Source organism: Papio anubis, chromosome 8 (genome assembly GCF_008728515.1).
Source record: "Papio anubis isolate 15944 chromosome 8, Panubis1.0, whole genome shotgun sequence".
NCBI classification, from domain to species: Eukaryota; Metazoa; Chordata; class Mammalia; order Primates; family Cercopithecidae; genus Papio; species Papio anubis.
The window spans coordinates 137607382-137623077 of record NC_044983.1 but is presented as its reverse complement, the minus strand read 5'-3'; the positions used below and the strand labels follow the sequence as shown (position 1 = coordinate 137623077).

At 62.8% G+C, this 15696-nt stretch overlaps 1 protein-coding gene across 1 annotated transcript in view; it reads right to left on the bottom strand.

Moving 5' to 3' along the window:
• ADGRB1 (adhesion G protein-coupled receptor B1) overlaps window positions 1-4770 on the bottom strand; it is a 93973-nt gene extending 89203 nt beyond the window's left edge. The window contains 1 exon segment of the mRNA XM_031669793.1: window positions 4633-4770. The gene's annotated coding sequence lies outside the window, so the exon portion shown is untranslated.
• Window positions 4771-15696: the final 10926 nt, after the last annotated feature.

Here is a 15696-nt window from a genome sequence, read left to right as displayed (position 1 = left end):
GGCAGGAGTGGAGACGTCCGGAGTCCCTCCTCAGCGGCTGTGCTTTGTCTGTGGGGGAAGGGAGATCCTCACCATAACCCCGAGGAGCGGAGCACAGATGAGGAAAGGAGGCGCCGGGGCCTGATGAAGGTCACAGGGCAGAACACAGGGCTAGCACCCCCTGGGTCCCACTCCCAGTCCCTGCCTGCGGGGGCTTCCCTGCCCCATCCCTGGACATCAACATCCAGGCTGTGTCCTCCGGATCGTGTGGTCTGTAGGTCTGAACCTCCCCTCGTTCCCCTCTGCGTGTGTAGACAGGCACACATTGCGGGGCAGGGGTGCCGTGTGCACCCCTGTGTGCACCTCACGGCGTGCTCGTGCTGACGCGTGTTCTCGTGAGCCCACAACAGGGCGCAGGTTTTTGGGTGGTGGCACCCTGGCGTTCCGTGTTTCTTGCCTTTGTGGGGACACGTGTGCCTGCTCTGGGTGTTTGCCTGCGCCTCACACCGGGGTGTGTGTTGGTGTTGGGTCTGCTGGGTGGTGCTGGGGCTGGCTGCGGCCCACTGTGATGAATTTGGTGTGCGTTTTGTGCAGTGCAGCTATGGGTGTGGCAGCAGCACTCAACAGGCTGTGCACTCAGCCTCCTGACGGGTCCTATGACCTGCGGCCCATGGGGCACCCCATCTCTTCGCCATCCCATCAGGCCAAGCCACCTACCCAGTTCAAGACCCTCCTGTGGCTCCTGACAGCAGCTCCCAGGACATGGGCCAAGACCTTCACGGCTCAGGTCTGGCCCTGACCCCTCTGCAGCCCCCTGTCCTGCCTCCCACCTTCCTCTCCAGCTCTGGTCTATTTCTCACACCCACACTATGCCCTGCCCCAGGGCCTTTGCACAGCTGGCTCTTCCTTCTGCCCGGACCTCTGACCCCTTCATCACCCACCCACCTGCCCCTCCGTGGGATGCCTCCTGGCTGAGCTTCACTTCTAGGCCTCTGTAGGCTGCTTTCTTGCACTCCCCAGAGCCTCCTTGGCAGAGCTGGTCAGGGGCTCTTTCCTGCATATTCCCGCAGCCTCAGCGCTTGGGTTGGGGGGATTGCACAGGACCACGCCCTCCCCCTTGCCCCCTACCCTGCTCCCAGTGCGAGGGTGTACACGTGGGCACCCACGCGTCTAGTGAGTGCCACTTCCTCTGTGTGCACGCGGGCTGTCTACAGGGGGATCCCGGGCCTGTGCGTGTTTACCCAGAAGTCACAGCTCTGCCGATGGCGCAGCTGCAGCCAGGGAGGCCGGAGGCTTCCAGAGGACAAAGGGAGGGCGTGGGCTTGCGGGCCGGGAGGGGTTGACAACACCCTGCCGGTTCGGGGTCTTTGCTGAGGGTCGGGTGTTGGGGCTTTCCTCCCAGAGTCCATCCCGTGCACACACAGCAGACCCGGGGGCAGCCCAGAGCCAGAGCCGACGGTAAAACGGGGTTTGACTAAATCCTGCCATCCGGGGCCACACTGGCGTGAGACCCGCCCCCGCCACGCACACACATGTGCAAGTCTGCATGCCTGCACACACGTGCCCCCAGCCTCCCGGACGGGCACGCACATGCATGCGCGGCACACATGGACACAAGCACGCAAACGCGCGCTCACGCCAGCGCACCGCACACGGGGACCGGGCCCGGCCGGAGAGGGGGGCTCTGGCCGAGACGCCAGGCGCATCACGGGACCCGGCGGCGGGAGCGGATGGCGCGCGGGCTGGCGGGAGGGCGGGGGCGGCCGGGGCTGCCCAAGATGGGGCCAGAGCCGCGGGCCGGGCGCGGAGGAGACGGAAGGGCGGGCAGGGCCGCGCGGGCGCAGTGCGGGCGCCCTCTCCCGGCAGTCAGCGGCAGCGCGCCGGCCCTCCGCCCTCCGCCACTGCGGCCCCGCGCCGGCCGCCTGGGCCTGGAGGCCCGCGGCGTCCCCGGAGGACGGGCTCCGCGCCCCACGACCCACTCCCGGAGGCGGGGTCGGGCTGGTCCGGGGCGGAGGGCGCCGCGGGAGGCTGCCCGGACCCCGGGCGCTTGCTTGGCCCTGCCCGGGGCCCTTCATGCTCGGCCCCGCGGCTGTGTCCGCAAGCGCAGATGGTCTCGGGACCCGCGCCGCCCGGACGCCGCAGACCCAGCACGCTGCGGACCTGGCACGTTGGATCTCGGGACGAGCGCGGAGGGTCGGGGGCTGGAAGGTATCCGAGAGCAGTGCCCGCGCCCCCATTTCATGGTCGCGGTCACCGAGGTCCGAGAGGGGCCGGAGCCTGCGGGCAAGGGAAGGGCCTCGGAGGGCTCCGTAACTTGGCTGCGCCCCCTCCCTAGCCCAGGATCCGGAGGAGTGCTGCCTGAGGCCGAGGCGACGGATCGCCCCCTCTCCGCCCCCGCGCGGGACCCCGGCAGGAACAAGCGCCCTTCCCTGGGATCAGAGGCGGCAAACTCCCGGCTCGAGCCCCTAGCGCAGCGCCCGCCCGCGGAGCCGCGCGCCTCTCTGGCGCATCCCTGGACTTCGCGGCTCGGCCCTCAGCCGCCGGGGCTCCCGGGCCAGGCTTCTGCCCCCCAGATCGAGGCGCAACAAGTCTGAAAGCAGAGCCAAGGAGCAGCTAGCGAGCCGAGAGGGAGGGCGTGGGGCGCCGGGCGCTCCGGGATCCCCGAACGCGCGCAACGTCCGCCTCCGGGGACCGGGCGCGGGCGGCGGGCGCGCGGGACTGGCTGGGCCGGCTGCCCACACCCCCTTCCAAGGCCCCGACTGTGCGCGGACGGGGGCGCGCCCAGGAACCCCCGCCCCCTCCTTCGCCTGCTTGACCTTGCTGGGTACTCAAAGCCGGACCCGGCGGCACCCCGGCGTGCGGGCGCAGAGTTTCGCTGCCGCCCACGGGAGGGAGCGGCTCGACCTCCCTCGTTGCCTCCTGGGCAGCCGGGGTCGCAGAGGACTGGAAGACATGAGGGTTCTAGGAGACGTGATAGTCGCCTCCCCAGACCCCACACACCGTATACCACCTCCCTCCCAGATACGAAAACCGACCCAGCTCCCCTTTCCCCCGCCTCCGCCCGCGAGGCCTTTGCTGTTCCCCCGCGGCGGCTCTCGCTCCGAGGGGGCGTGTGTTTGTGTCTGTGGGGGAGAGTACTAAGGGTCTGCTTGGGTTCCCAGGGTGGAGCGGGAGAACTGACCTTCCAGCCCCCTCCCCAACACAAACGCCAAGCGGCTCCTCTGGGGCAGGAGTGCAGGCCCCCTACCCGCCCACACGCCTTCCTGCCTTTCAACTACTCCGGAGTTGCAGCCCAGGAATCTGCGCCCCAGACCCGGAGGAAGAATGGGGAGGTCGCGGCGGGAACGGATGCTAAAGGAGGGCTGGCTTAGGGCTCTTCGGGTCCCAGCCTGGGCGCCTGCGCTCCAAGAAACTTAGAAGCCCAAAATAAAAGTGGAAAGGGGTAAGGTGCCCAGCGGCCTGGGGCTGGGGTGCCAGGTTAGGCGTTCTCTTCAGGCTGCCGGGGAGTGGCCAAGCAGGAGCCGCCGCGGCCAGGAGGAGGGACCCGGGCTCGGAGCCGCAGCCTCCGTCAAGCCCTCCCGGTCACATCGCTTCGCGGTGATTCTCAGCTCCGCCGCCCCCTCCCGAGGCCGGAGGCGCTCTCTACCTTGCCCAGGGGGTCGCGGGAACCTGGGAAGAGGACTCCTGGCCGGGTCCAGAGCCCCCAACCTCCCCAGGAGGGGGCGGGGGCCATGCTCGTTCCTCGAGGCAGCTCTGCGCGGCTCCTAGCTAGCGCGGCGACGGCGGAGGGCCGGCGGCCTCCGCTCGCCGGGGACGCGGACCCGGGAGTGCTCGGCGCTTGGAGCGGAGAGGGCACAGGGCCGGCCCAAAGTTGAGAGTGGCTTATCTGCGCGGCCTGTCCGACCCAGTGCAAAGGTAGACAAGGAGGGAAGAGCGAGGGCGTTCGCGTGGGGGTGGGGGGCGCAAAAATAGCCCTCCGCCCGAAGTGGGGGAGAGAACCTCCAGGGAGTCTCCACCGCCAATGCCAGGTCTACAGGGGAGGGCTTCTACGGGCGAGGGCTTCGAGAAGGAGTCTGGGGTTTTCTCCTGCCTGCCCCAGGCTCTGTGCGTGGGGGGAGGACGTCTCGGGCCCCTACAATGTCTGTAGGGGCTCTGGACGTGATTAGCAGGAGGGGGACACGCTCAGGGGCTCTCCGGAGCCTCCTGCGTCTGTGTGTGGCTGTCGGGGGCCGTGGGGGCTCCCTTAGGCCCCCGCCAGCGTGTGTGTGTGCTGGGGGTACAGCGGGAACGCCCTCCCCGGCCTGCCCTGTGCATGTGATGAGGAGGGGTGCCAGGCTGTGGTGTGTGGATCGGGAGGAGGCAAGCAGAGCCGAGGAGCCTCTCCTGCGTCCAGGGTCGCCCCCTCCTCAGCCTGCCCAATGCGGGCTCGCGGGGACCTGCCACATTCCATCGCCACCGCTGGAGGAGGCAGGGGGCTGAGGGGGTAGGGCGTGGGGGTCCAAACTCCCGAGCTCTGAGCGCAAAACCTCGGAGCTGCGAAGCCCCAAACGGCGAAGTTAGGAAGTCTGGGCGCCCGCACCTTCCCCGGCCCCCTCCCACCCTCGCTGCGCCCCCACCCGCCGCGCCCCCAGCCCCCGCCAGAGCCTTCCTTACCTTCCCCAGCAGCAGCGGCCCCGCCGGCGACGACTCGATCCGGCGAGTTGCAAATCCCCGCGAGTGCCTAGCGTCGCCGGCGGCTAAGCCGGGTGCCCGACCGGAGGTGGGGGGGGCTCTTCCAGCCGCCGCCGCCCCCGGCCCGCCCGGGCCTCACGGGACGCCCCCTGGAGCGCACCCGCCGGCGCACGCAGGCCCCCTCCCCTTCCCCCGCGCCTGCTGGAGCCCCCCGGGCGCCCGGAGGGTCCGGATGCCCGCGCTGCGGGACGACGCGCGGCCCGGCCGGCCAGACGCGGCGCGGCCGCTCGTGCTCCCGGCTCGCCGCCGGCTCCGCGCTCGCCCGCCGGGGCCGCCGCCAACGCCGCGCCTCTCCGCCGCCGCCTGCGCCCGCTGCCCTCTCCCGGCTCGCCGCCGCTCCTGCTCTCTTCCCTGCCCCGCCCGGCTCTCTCGCCTTTTTCCTCCTGAGGCGGGGGGCGAGCTGAGCTGAGCCGGGGCGGGGCGGCGTGGGAGGAGGAGGAGGAGGCCGCAGGACGAGGAGAAGGAGGAGGAGAGGCGAAGTTGCTTCCCCACCTGGAGCGCCGGCGCTCCCACCTCTCGCTTCTCTGGAAACTGGATCCCGAATCGGTTTCAGAGACTGCATGACGGGATTACATCAGGCTTTATAGAGCCCAGATCACATGAGGGAGCGCAAGCGGGCAGCGTGGGGAGGGAGCGAGATAAGGGGGGCGGATAAAATGCACACACGCGCGCACACTCAGGAGAGCCCGTGCCTGCCCCGCAGCAGAGAAGCTAAGAGTTGGGTCCCTAAGCTGGCCTTCCAGGAGCAGGGAGTGGCCCCACTGGTTGCTGGATGATGGATGGTGGACAGCACGGACAATAATGATGAAATGGAGTGAAGGAAGTGAGGGGTTGTGCTCTAGGCAATGCAGGTGCGTGGGTGGGATAGATTGCACGGATGGATGAGGTAGGTGGGGTGTAGATGGAAGGGGTGGATTTGGATGGATGGACAGATGACTGGAGAGCTACAGAGAACGGTGGGGTGAAGGCATGAGAAGATATGGGGTGAGGACACGGAATAGGGTGCAAGGAATGGGCGGCACCAGGAGGGCTGTTTATTGAAGGCTGTGCAGGTGCAAGGACCAGGCATGGATGGGGGTGAGATGGGCTGAATGGGGATGGGCAGGGAGAGAGATTGAGGGGTATAGACTTGACCCTAATCCAAGAGGGTCAGAGGGAGGGGGTTGGCGGGGACTGCAGGCTGAAGAACTGCTCAGGTGGGGGCTTGTCCGCAGTTCTTCCTATGGACCCTGTGGCTGAGAGATGCTGAGGAGTGCCTGGGGAAAGAGCCTGTGAGGTGGATTTGAAGGTGAACGAGCCGAGCCGGGGGCGGGGCGGCGCGGGGAGGAGGAGGAGGAGGCCGAGGACGAGGAGAAGGAGGAGGAGAGAGGCGAGAGCTGCTTCCCCCCACCCGGCTGCCGGCGCTCCCCAATCTCTCGCTCTCTGAAACTGGATCCCGAATCGGGAGCCAGAGACTGCATGACGGATTACATCAGGCTTTATAGAGCTTCCAGATCACACATTAGAGGGGGAGCGCAAGCGGGGGGCGGGGGCGTGGGGGGAGGGGAGCGAGATAAGGGGGGGCGGATAAAATGCACACACGCGCGCACACCTAGGAGAGCCCGGTGCCTGCCCCGCGCAGCAGAGAAGCCAAGAGTTGGGTCCCTGCTTTCGGCCTTCTCCAGGAGCAGGGGAGTGGCCCCACTGGCTGGCTGGATGATGGATGGTGGACGGCAGGACGGACACACAGATGAATGGAGGGAAGGAAGTGAGGGGTTGTGCCTAGGCAATGCAGGTGCGTGGGTGGATAGACGGTGGACGGATGGATGAGGTAGGTGGGTGTAGATGGAAGTGGGGTGGACGGATGGATGGACAGATGACTGGAGAGCTGGCGAGAGAACGGTGGGGTAGAAGGATGGAGGGAAGAGATGGGTGAGGATGGACGGGATAGGTGGGTAAGTGAATGGGCGGCACCCAGTGGAGGGCTGCTTGGCTGAAGGCTGTGCAGGTGCAAGGACCAGGCATGGATGGGGGTGAGAGCGGGCTGAATGGGGGATGGGCAGGAGAGAGATTGGAGGCATAGACTCCTGACCCCATCCAAGAGGGTCAGAGGGAGGGGGCTGGGCGGGGACTGGGCAGGGCCAGTTGAACTGCTCAGGTGGGGGCTTGTCCAGTTCTTCCTCATGGACCCTGTGCTGAGAGATGCTGAGGGGAGTGCCTGGGGAAAGAGTCAGGAGGTGGATTTGAAGGTGAAGTCGAACCCATCACTGACCCTAGGTGGCTGTCCCCAGTCACTTCCTCCCATTGTCACCATCCATCCTCCTTTGACTCGGTGACATGGGGGACCTCCGAGCCCCATATTCAGGTTTTGTTCTTCATCAGCGGATGGAGACGGCCCCTTTGGCTGCCTTGGATCATCCACGGCCCCTCTTCTGCTTCCACGACCGCTGGCCAGGTACCCAGAGAGAGTCTTCCCAGAAGGAAACCAGGACGTTGGAGAAATGACTGCGGGATCCTTCTCCACCCAGACGCTTCTACCTCAACCCCTTTCTCCTAGCTCTCAACGTGTGGTCCACTCTGAGCGCAAGTCCTCCCGTGTGGATGTCCAGCACTCTGAGCGCAGGTCCTCCCGTGTGGATGTCCAGCACTCTGAGCGCAGGTCCTCCTGGGTGGATGTCCAGCACTCTGAGCGCAGGTCCTCCTGGGTGGATGTCCAGCACTCTGAGCGCAGGTCCTCCTGGGTGGATGTCCAGCACTCTGAGCGCAGGTCCTCCTGGGTGGATGTCCAGCACTCTGCCCAGTGAAACATCACAGCAGGTCACGCGGATGCTGCTACCCAGGCCCACTGTCAGCCTGGCTGCTTCTGTCAGCCCATTAGCCAGAGTCTCCATTGGGTACCACCACTGCCACCACCAACACGATTTCACAGGGACTGCCACCACCCCTACCTGAATGTCAGCACCAACCCCGCCCCAGCCTCCCGTGGCCCTCAATGGCAGTCACCACTGTCACAACACAGTCCTGGGATAGGAGGGAACTCAAACCCACTGAGCCCCTGGGCATGGCGCACTGCTCACCGGACACAGTTGTGTCCATATCAGTCCCCTCCGCAAGGTCGATCTGTGGCCAAGGCTCCTAGGGGTGTCCAGAGGGACTGGCCAGAAGGGGCCCAGAGACACAGGCCACAGGGCAGCCAGGAAAGGGGTGGGGAAGCGGTCAGCTCCAGTCCAACCTCTTGGGCATGGTCACACACTGAGCTCTGGCCACACGCTGAACCCTGATCCTGGTCGTACACTGAGCTCTGGCCACACGCTGAACCCTGAGATCCTGGTCACACACTGAGCTTGGTCACACACTGAAACCTGATCCTGGTCACACACTGAGCTTGGTCACATGCTGAACCCTGATCCTGGTCACACATTGAGCTCTGGCCACATGCTGAACCCTGATCCTGGTCACACACTGAGCTCTGGCCACACGCAGAACACTGATCCTGGTCACATACTGAGCTTGGTCACACACTGAACCCTGATCTTGGTCGTACACTGAGCTCTGGCCACACACTGAGCCCTGATCCTGGTCACACACTGAGCTCTGGCCACACGAGAGCTTCCATCCTGATGTAGACTGAACCCTGATCCCATGGCTGCTTTACACATCCAGAGCTTTGGTCCCAAGGCTAAGTGTAGACTCTAAGGCGTCCCTGATTGATGGGAAACAGAAAGGGGGACATGAGGCCTCAGAGGGGGGCAGCAGGAAGTGCCTCAAAGTCCTGTATTTCCAGCCATTTTCACATAGGATTATCCCATCCTCAGGGAGGGGAGTGTTTGTTTGAGGCCACAGTGGAGCCAGGGCAGTCTACAACCCAGCTCCCTGACTCCCGTTTCATGGTCCCCCAGAGCTGTCAGCGGGGACCCCCAGGGCAGAATGAGGGCTCTTTGTATCAGCCAGTGCTTCTCAGGGCTGAGGTCGTATGGGAGCGCAGGAGGAAGGGGACCCCTGGTCCTCTTGAGGTACTCAATGAACTTTGCCAGCCAGAGGCTGAAGGGCCTCTGTGTGGGGGTGACCAGCATGGTGAGTACTTAGCCGATCCATATGCAGAGTCGTTAACTGTGGATGCAGCAAGTCTCTATTAGCCTCCCAGTCAGGACCCTTGGAGCCCCTGCCTATCACCATACAGGACCCTGAGGCCCTGCCTTTGCCCAGCCTGTCCTGGTGTATCCCAGGACCCCCCACCCCCAGCTCAGCCTGAAGGTACCCCAAACTGTGCAGATGTTGAGGAAGGATGGGAAAAGGAGAGAGACTGTCAGAGAACAAGTGATAATGAGGGCAGCGGCTTCTGCTAACAAGGGTCCAACAGTGTGGTGCAGCCAGCCTCCTCTTCTGGGAAGCCTCTCCTGGTCTTCTGGTTGGCAGGCATGGCCCCTTCCTGTGTCCCAGGAACATTGCAGGTCCTCTGTCTCAGCACACCCGTCAGTCAGCAAAGGTAAACATGGCCAGGAACCTCCCTGGTTCCTCCGCCCAGAGGCCCCATCTCCTGCCTGGATTCAGAGGAGGACAGCAGCCAGTCCCTCCACCCAGGGCTCTGCATCCCAAGATGGGGGACAGAGACAAGGTACAAACTGGCTCCTGGGCAGATGCATAGCCAGCTTCAATTCTGTGATGTTCTGCAGTCCCTCTGTGGCTCTCAGCCTGTACCCAGGCCAGGTAGGGTGGGGACCCGTGGAGGTGACTCGGGCGTGGTCTGCTCTCCAGCCATCCCAGTTCAGGGTCTGAGTCATGGAGAGGAGTCACGAGGTGGCCTCCCGGCTGCCACCAGCCCAGGTTTCCAGGAAGACAGAGAGGACCCAGGGAGGCTGCCTTTCCCTTCCCCCATCCCGCATCTCCCATCCCCTTCCTCTCTTCCTCCGTGGCCTCCCCTCGCCTCTGTCCTGGACAGCCCACCCCTGGACAGGGGCCAGCAAAGGACAGAGAAAGCCCAACCCTTAGGCCCAGGCATCCAAGTCCAGAGCCAATCTCTGGATGCCTCTGTCCATGGAACTGCCTATGATGGTGGCAGCGTTCTGTGGCTGTGCTGTCCAGCATGGCCACCCCTGGCCTTAGTGCCTACCAAGGGCATGAAATGTGGCTTGTGGCCTGGGGAACTGAATTTTTTGATTTGACCGACTATAATACATTTCCAGTTAGATATAGCTACATGTGGCTGGTGCCTACTGTATTGGAGGGTATTCATTCCAGCCGGGTCCAGCCTCCACCCAGGTCCTGAGGCTTCCTCCAAGGCGGGGTTCCCAGGCAGGGGGTGCCTGACACTCATCACTGCCTGGACTCCAGCAAGTGCACCTCCTGTGGCTCCAGGTTGTGCCACCCAGCGCCCCTCCCCATACCAGGGACCCTGGGGGCGCCTTGAGAGGAATGGCTGGGTGCTGGCCCCTCCCTGCTCCGGCTATGAACTTCAGACCAGTGGTTCACTCTGCCTGCACCTTCCCTGTTTCACCTGTAAAGAGGAGGCAGCGACAGAACCTACCTAGGCAGTCTTTCTTATGATTAAATGAGCATCCATGATCCTGGCCTGGACCGTGGTCCTCGCCCTGCAGCCAGGGCCACCTGCCCTCCATGTGCACTTCCCCACCAGGCCCACTCCCAGCCCTGGCTCTCCTGCCTCACTCGCTCAGCCGGGCCCTGCTTCCCTCCCTCTGGGTTGGCAGGCATGCCTGTGCAGGTGGAGGCTTGACCTCATACACCTGGTCCCCCTTCTGCTCCGCGCCTTGAGCTCCGTACCCCCACCTGCCTCCAGTGCCGCAGAACTGCGATTTCCCGGGGACCCACTGTGCACCCCTCATCCAAACCCCACTCCAGCCCTATGGGCCCATCTGGTACAACCCACCCCTGTGGGAAGCCTGTGCTAGCTGACTGAGGGATGCCCCAGTCTCTGCTCCCTGGAAAGGCAGGGATCCAGCAGCCCCGTCAGATGCCAGCCCGTTCCAGCCCTCACCGCAGCACTCCTCCCTGCGCCTGCCCTTGGCCCTCCTGCTCCAGCCTCAGCCCAGGCATGTTTGGAAAAGTCTTCTCCAGGGCCTTACTCAGAAGCGGTGGGAACTGATGGGACATTGTTGCCCCAAAACTCAGGACAGCCGCCTCCTCTCACAGATTAAGGAAGCCATTTGGGAGATGCAGGCTGGAAAGGCTGAGGTCCCTGCAGCCCACGCAGGGCGTGTGCTTCCCGTGGGGGCCCTGGGAGGTGGGTGCCAGGGCCGGGCTTGCCTCCTGAGGGTTCCCGCAGGCTGGGACAGGGGCAGAGGCAAGGCCGGGGCGGGTTGGGGTTAGTGGGAGCCAGCGTCCAGGCCTGCTTTGTACTCTGCCAAGCCCGCCTGGGATGGTGGCTGCCCCACTGGCACTGGGCAGGGCCATTCCCTGTGCTTTCTGGGAAAGGTGCAGAGAAGTGCAGGCACTGGCCAAGGCCATGCGGCAGGCAGGTCTCGGTCTTGGGCACCCAGGCCCAGCACAGGCAGCTAGGGAGGGAAGGAGGGAAAGGCATCTCCACAGCAGGTGGTGGGGGCACTCAAGGCCAAGCATGCTGGGGACTTCCCTTGCCCTGTCCTCTGGGCCCCTGGAAAGTCTGCAAGTGCCCAGGCCTGCGCCAGGCAAGGACCTCTGGCTGTGGGGCAAGGTGGTGCCCAGGTTCCTCCTGGGCCTGGTGCTGACACTGATCCCTCAGCCTTCTCCTGAGGCCAAGGCCGAGCTTATGTAACCCAAGTGGCCCGGCCCACTCCGCAGGTGCCCTTCTCTGCCTGCCCTGCTCTCTCTGGTAGAGGAGGAGGCGGCGGGCGGGGGTATTTTCGGGCTATTTTCGACCACTCATTTTCACAGCTCTCCTTGTGAGAACCAGGCATGATTGGCGGGTTTTCCTAACACCCTTTTGGGGACTGTGCAGAGATGCAGGTCAGGGAGAGGCGACGTGGCACCAGCCAGGCAGCCACTAGGGCTACGGGGCTCCCGAGGCAGGGCTCCCTTGGGGCCTTCAAGACCCCTGCAAGTGGTAAACCTGGGTATGCCTTCTCCTGACATTTCCTCAGCAGCTGTGCTGACCAAACTGACTTCACTCGCTGTCCCCATCTGCCCTCACAGCCATTACCTGATGTGGCCAGGCGTGGTCCCATTCCATGGAAGAACCGCGGCTCAGAGGGGTCGTGTGTCTTGCTCAAGATCATGCATGACCAGGGGCCAGGATTGACACCAATGTTTGCACTCTGACCACAGCAGGGCCCGAGTCATGGACTTGTTCTTGGAGGAGAATCTTCAAGATTGACCAGGCAGAAAGGGAAGAAGAGGGGGAGTGTTGCCTGGGGAATGTAACCTCCTGGCCAAGAACAGCACAAAACACTTCAGAGCACTGTTTCCAGTCCCCACAACATCCTGGCTGAGGCCTGACCCTGTTCCTAGAAACCTCTGGTCTCTTGTCACCATCTGAGCCCTGGCCCTGGGCACATATTGATCCTGATCCCTGATCACTGAGTGAGCTTTGATTCTGGGCACATACTGGTCCTGATCCCTGATCCCAGACTGAGCTCCGATCCCTAATCACTGACTGAGCCCTGACTCTGGGCACATACTGGTCCCAATCCCTGATCACAGACTGAGCCCTGAGCCTCTGGGTATGCTGGTCAAACCCTGAAGATGGGCACCAACTGCCACCATTCATCCAGTATTTATCACACCCCTCTTTTAGGCTTGGCACTCTGCCCACACCAGCCAATCCTTCACCCCATCCCCACAGCCCTTGCTCCCAAAACAGAGGCTGTGTGGACTTCAGGGCCTGTGCAGGCCACTGCCCCAGCTTCCCCTTCAGGCTCTCATCTGGGCTTAGTGAGTCGTAGGAATAGGGGATGCCAAGCCAGCTCTGGGAGCTCTCAGTGGAGGGAGATGAAGCATTTAATAAACACTGCAGTGAAAATCAATGCAATCAGAGAGATCGAGGCTCCAATAGGAGTGGGGACTGGAGGTGGGGCTAGCCAGCCCTGCACTCTCACCTGCTCACACTCAGTGCATGTCAGGCTCCAAGTGGTATGGACAGCGAGTCAGGGGGAAGCTATGTTCTCTCCCAACTCAAGCTGTCTCAGGCCCATCACTCAACAGTGTGCACTCCTCCACAAAATATCCTGCGCCACGCTCAGCACAGAGACCCCGGGCATCCGAAGAAGACCCTCGGCCCCTCTTAGGTGTCCACACCCCAGGCCCTGATGTCCAAGCCCCACCAGGGCTTCAGCTGTCACTGGATGGAGTGACCGGTCTGGGTACCCTAGGACACAGCCCAGCCTGGGAGCTGGGTAGACAGAGGGCAGGAGACACACAATCCCATGCCAGAGCGTTTCAGAGGAAGGCCTCAGACTCCTTGGGAGGCATGGAGTGACATTCTGGGGGTGGGGCCCAGGGGGTCCTCATAGCCCTGAAGCCTGAGAGTGACTCAGGGGACGATGGGGCTGGGCCCGGGTCACATGAACAAAACCCTGTCCTCTAATGCCCTGAGCCTCCAAGGCAGTCCCTGGCCCTGCCGGGCTGTAGTCCTCTCTTCCTGTCCACTGTGCCAGCAGGGCCTCAGCGGAGGTGGTCCCACGTCCTCACTGGATCCCCACACTGTGTCAACAGTGCTGACACTGTTGTGCCCCGTGTGTGTTGACAGCACTGACACCAGAGCTGTCATCCGTCCCTCTTACAGAAAGGAGAGCCAAGGCTGGCCCTAGGGTCCCCAGCTGTAAGTGCTGGAGCCAGACTTTGAACTCTGCACCCACCCCCAGCTGACCCCTGCCTCCCCACCTGCCACAGAGGGGCTCGCTGGCTCCGTGCATACGTTCACTGGGGAGGTGGTGCCTGAGGAACCGCCCGTGATATAAGACCCACAGCTAACCCGTGTGCTTTGCAGAGCCCTGGAAGCCTGGAGGTAGAGACGAGGCCCCCATCGTGGAGGAAGCTGAGGCTCTGGGCCATGAGGTGACCTCCCTGAAGGTACATAGCAGTGAGTGGAGAATCCTAGACATGAGCCCAAGTCCCCAAGACCCCGTGAGCCCTGGGCATCTCTGCACCCTCCTCAGGTCAGGGAGGGAAGTCTTCAGTTCAGGGGCCTGGGGTGCTTTTTTCCCTTCCCAGGAAATGCAAAGGGAGGCAGTCTCAGGAGAAGCTCAGCTCCTCTGCATCCTGGGGCCCCTGGGACTCCCATCCGTCGTTCCCCTTTCCTCAGGTGGGTGGCACTGTGAGGGCAAAATGCTGCCAAGCTCCGGGCATCACATCTTCCCACAACCACCTCTAGAACAGGAAGAGAAGAAAGGAGGCAAAGGGGCTTCTACTTGCACATCTCCCACTTCTCAAGGGTGGCTGGGAGGAGCGTCGGGCCAGCTAGCAGGAAGGTGTGGGGACCCCACGAGAGGTGAGGTTATGGGTGAATCGCGCCCCTCAAAGATTCCTATGTTGAAGTCCCAACCCCCTGAACCTAAGAACATGACCTTATTCGGAAATAGAGTTGAGATGGGGTCACGCTGGAGTAGGGGAAGCCCCTAATGCAATGCGACTGTGTTTTTTTTTTTTCTTTTCTTTTCTGAGACAGGGTCTCACCCTATTACCTGGGCTGGAGTGCAGTGGTGCAATCTCAGCTCACTGCAGCCTTGACCTCTTGGGCTCAAGCCGTTCTCCCGCCTCAGTCCCGCAAGCAGCTGGGATCACAGGCATGTGCCACCTTGCCTGGCTAACTTTTTGTAGAGAGGGGTTTTGCCATGTTGGCCAGGCTGGTATCAAACTCCTGGGCTCAAGCAATCTGCCTGCCTCAGCCTCCCAAAGGTCTAAGATTACAGGCATGAGCCACTGCACCCAGCCAACTGATGTCTTTATAAAAAGAACATCACTTGGGGAGACAGGCACTCAGGGAAGCCACGTGAAGAGGCAGACACTCAGGGAAGCCACACATAATGACAGACACTCAGGAAAGCCACGTGGAAACATAGACACTCAGGGAGGCCACGCAGATAGACAGATGCACAGGGAGGCCTCATGGAGACAGACACTCAGAGACATGTAACTCAGGGAGGCCATGTGGAGAGACAGGGAGGCCACATGGAGTGACAGACACTCAGGGAGGCCACGTAGAGAGACCAACACTCAGGGAAGCCACATGGAGAGATGGACACTCAGGGAGGCCACGCAGAGAGACAGATGCTCAGGGAGGCCTCGTGGAGACAAAGACACTCAAAGACAGGTAACTCGGGGAGGCCATGTGGAGAGACAGACACTCAGGGAGGCCACATGGAGAGATAGACACACGGGGAAGCCACACAGAGAGACGGACACTCAGGGAAGCCACGTGGAAGACAGGTAATCGAGGAACCACATGGAGTGACAGGTAATCGGGGTGCCACGTGGAGTGACAGACACTCGGGGAGGCCATGTGGAGAGACAGACGCTCAGGGAGGCCACGTGGAGAGACAGATGCTCAGGAAGGCCATGTGGAGAGACAGACGCTCAGGGAGGCCACGTGGAGAGACAGATGCTCAGGGAGGCCACGTGGAGATGGAGGCAGAGGGTGAAATGATGCATCTGAAGCCATAGATCACAGAAGATTGCCAGCAACCTCCAGAAGTGAGAAGACAGGGAACACATCCTTCCTCAGAGCCTCCAGAAGGAGCCAACTCTGCTGACACCTGGATCTTGGGCTCAGGGCCGCCAGAGCAATGGGGGTGAATTTCTGAGCTTGCTACTCGGCCACAGCAGCCCTAGGAAAGCAAGGCAGGGAACAGGTCTCCCCCTACCCAGTCTCCCTCTTGCATCTCATTGGTCAGAAGGGGATCATGTGTTCCAAGCTGACCAATCATGGGAAAGGAAACAAGGGTTGCTTCTCTGGCTCAGATCAATCGTGGTTCATCCCCTGGGTGGGGGGTCCCTGCTGGAAAAGTCAGCCAGGTTCAGGGGGCAATGGCATGCAGGCAACCCCCAAAGACCACCCCCATGCCAGCAGACCAGGGCACC